General features: G+C 37.3%; 1 pseudogene; it reads right to left on the reverse strand.

Moving 5' to 3' along the window:
- Positions 1-356: 356 nt before the first annotated feature.
- Positions 357-1,895, reverse strand: LOC132169489 (phospholipase A1-Igamma1, chloroplastic pseudogene; annotated as a pseudogene).
- Positions 1,896-3,916: the final 2,021 nt, after the last annotated feature.

The raw sequence follows: 3,916 nt of genomic DNA on the forward strand, positions 1-3,916 counted from the left end.
TATTTTGCATTGAGAGTATTATTTAATAGATTCTACTTTGACTATAATTTGAGACTTGACTTTTCTTTCCTTCTTTTTTGTCTCTTTCCCTTCCTCCTTTTTCTATTTTTTCCTTACCCTGCTTCTTCGTTCCTTCTGTTTTCGGACTACAAAGGCATTGCTTTAAATATCTGAAATTCCTTTAAATCTCTGTTAACAATATTGGTAGAAATGTTTTATTTTTAATTTCGTCAGCAAAAATATGGTTATGAATATGTGTGCATGATAGCTTTAGATATTAATTAGAGCTAGGCTTAAGACCAAATATGTCCTAACATAATTTAGGTTTTGTTTTATAACTAAAAATTATTGTTTAATTATACGGCACATAGTACAGATTCAAGTACATCTTGTGTTTGCATTCTATCTACAAAAGTATGAACACTTTCCTCCCTAGTAGGTGAAGGTATGTCTTCAGGATCTCTCTTTGGTTTCACCCATCTTCCATGAGCATTACAAACTAATCCCTTGTTGGCCAATTGATACCAACAACGTGGGATCCTAAGCTCATCAACCAACATGTCACATGCCTTGTTCACTAAGGCAACATCCCTCCTCGCATCAGACCTAAATGTTGTGCTAGTACTATGAAACCCATCGACAAGATGAAGGTATGTCTCGAGGCTATGGAACCCTGCCAAATCCAATCCTCGTTTGAGGTAAGGCGATGAACGAACATCGAGCTTCAATTCAGCTCCAACATGGGTGTATACCCATTCTAATGTCCCCGTGATATCATCAAATTTTTGTAAACCCTCGTTGAATACAAGTCCCGGCATTCGAGGGACCATGTCTTGCTTAACCACCACCCTCAATGTCTTAACTCCCAGCTGTTGAAGCTCATCGCGAAAAGCCACGTTGCCGACCCTCGGCGCACCGAAGGAAATCACACTGACGGGAAGGTTGGGCATGGTTGATGCGGCTTCGTGAGCATTGAGGAGAGCCAGTGCGCCACCCAAGCTATGACCGGTGATTGTAAGGCTAACTTGTTCACCTTTTTTCCTGTACAATTCAACAAGCCTTGTCACTTCTTTCATCACTTGCTCTGAGGCGCTTGTTTTGTTGTACCTAGTAGATTCATTCTTACTAGTGTAAAGACTATGAAACCCATGTTCAACTTTGGCATCCCTCTTCCCAAATGTCTCTAACTTCCTTTGCATATCCTCGTACCACTCCGAGGGCGCCACGGTTCCACGCCACGCCACCACAATGTCTCTCCTTCCGATCCTACGTGACTCCTCATCATCGCTGACCGCCACATAGCCCATCCAGTTCGAATCTTTGCTCCACTTGTTGACCAAATGTGACCTCTCCAGCCACTGAGGCATATCTATGTGGGACATGGCATAAATATAGTTGGTGACTTTGTAGCCATTTCTAGTGAGGCCTAGTTTCTCAAACAAGTTTTTACGGTTGTAGCAGCAGCTCCCGCAATATTCGGAGAAAGAATCAAAATCAAAAGCGTCGTATGTCGCTTGTGCGAATTCTCCATATTTGACAACCTCTCGTCGGAGCCAAGGAGAAAGAGGATCCAAAAGATTGTCCCAATCTGAAGAACGGTGGATCTCACGCCACTTGTGCGCTATCACCTCCTTGGGAGAAGTTGTGGGAGTGGAGTGTTTCTCTTCACTAAAAGAGTCCCAAATGGATTGGTGAAGCTCCGTCCGAGGAGGGGTTTCAAGATGGAGGTGGAGGAGATGTGAGAGCGATTCGGCGAGGCGTGATGCCGGATTTGATGGTTTTGTTTTTGGGGGATCCAGAAGAGCTTGTTGATGGGCATGGACTACAGAAATCCTGGTCATGGTGGAATATTGTGTGGTGGGAAGATGATTGTAGATCATTGTGGATAGAGCCATGATTATCGATCACCTGGGAATTAATCCTTGGAATTTGAAGGTGAAGATTAATGTTGAGGGGATGTGGGGGAGATGAAGGGAATAGGATCCTCTCCATTTCAAAATCCCTCCATTTCTTCCGTTTAGTGCATTTTGAAGGGTATTGCATTTAATGCACTGCCATTATTAAAATTTTTGGACAACACTACCCTTCAAAATGCACTAAATGGAAGAAATGGAGGGATTTTGAAATGGAGAGGATCCTTTTCCGAGATTGAAGAGGGTATATATAATAGGAAGAGAGGAAGAGTATTCACGCGGAATCGTAGTGGACTGGAGGAAATGTTAAAAGACCTGACTTGTATATGAAAAGGTCATATTAATTAAGTATATGATTCACACGTTTGATGGGATTGGGTCAGTGGTACTATTTGAATTATCTAAAATTACTTAATAATTTGTGACCAAGTCCAACAATATATATATATATATATATATATATATAGAAAGAAAAATAACATTTTTTTTTTACATTGGAATCATGCCTCAATTTGATGCCCCATATTCATATTTATATCTTTGAAGGCATTACTCTTATTAGAAGCTTCAATTTCAAATATTTTAGGGGAAACTTCACTGAACACTCTTGAACTTCCACCCGATTTGATAAATCCCCTAAAATTTCAAAATTTCAATTTAATCCCTTAAACTTTCAATTGCTCTCAATTTGGATTCCTCCACCCGATTTGATAAATCCCCTAAAATTTCAAAATTTCAATTTAATCCCTTAAACTTTCAATTGCTCTCAATTTGGATTCCTCCGTCAGATTTTAAACATTACATAACGTTTATACCCCGGACTTTTGTAAAACATTCCAACTTCCAAAACGTTTTTTTATTTAAAAAAAAAAAAACAAAAACCGTGGATATTTTGGTCTTTTTTTTTTTTTTTTTTTTTTGTATTTTTAACTGCTAAAATTAATGTAGGGGTCCAAATTGAGAGCAATTTAAAATTCAGGAGACTAAATTGAGAGATTTTGAAGTTTAGGGAGGTATTACAAAACGGGTAGAAGTTTGGGAAATTTCAATGAAGTTTCCCCAATATTTTAATTACAAAAATAGATGTTACAGTTAAGTACCATTTTTGTTATATAATACTTCCAGCTACTATCGGAAGAGGGAGTATAATAGAGGACGAAGGGTACAAGAAGCTTGTATATAATACTGCCAACTACGTACTACCGGAAGAGGGAGTATAATAGAGGACGAAGGATACAAGAAGCTTGTATGCCAAAGTATTATGTGCATCATCATCAATTTTTGTGGTCAATTTGGTTTCAATAGGGTGCTTGCGAGCCTCTATCGAGTTTACTCGAGAGAGTCAGGTATGTATCATTTATTAATCAAGTATGTTTTTACAGTAACGAGCTGTAACTCAGGTCCAAGTAATCCGAGCGAGTTGTGGAACAAACTAGTTTTTTACTGCCATAATTTTTGATATTATCTAATTGAAGAGCCTTGTGCTTAAGTTATTTTTCTAATATTAGAATTGCTCGATTTCTTTCCAAACAAAAAAGTAGTCATCAATTTATAAATTGAAACCAAATCTGAGAATTCATTAATTCTCTCTTTATCCCAAATATTTCAAATGGATTCATCAATTAATTTTTTAAAGAGTTGAATCGCCTTTATTAAACTTATTATCTGCAGAGATTGAATGAGTCTCATTTCTTGGATAAGCAGAGGGCCCATTCTAGTTAGCCCAAATATAGTATTAATGCTTTACTATTTAAGGTTCTTCTATTATTTGAACTATTCAATATTTCAACTTTTATGTCGTTTACAAACATATGCATAAAACAGAAAATAAAAATGTTTTTAATTAATGAAAGACTTTCTTGACAAATGTTAAATAAAAAATATTCAATCTTGAAAATACTTGTCAAGGAACAGACATTACTGAAAAGTACTTGCTCTAATTTTCAAGATATATAGGCCAGCTCATGGAGCATTCTAACGAACATTATAGCATCGAGTAATAT

This window comes from Corylus avellana, chromosome 1 (assembly GCF_965113065.1).
Source record: "Corylus avellana chromosome 1, dhCorAvel1.hap1.2, whole genome shotgun sequence".
Lineage (NCBI taxonomy): Eukaryota > Viridiplantae > Streptophyta > Magnoliopsida > Fagales > Betulaceae > Corylus > Corylus avellana.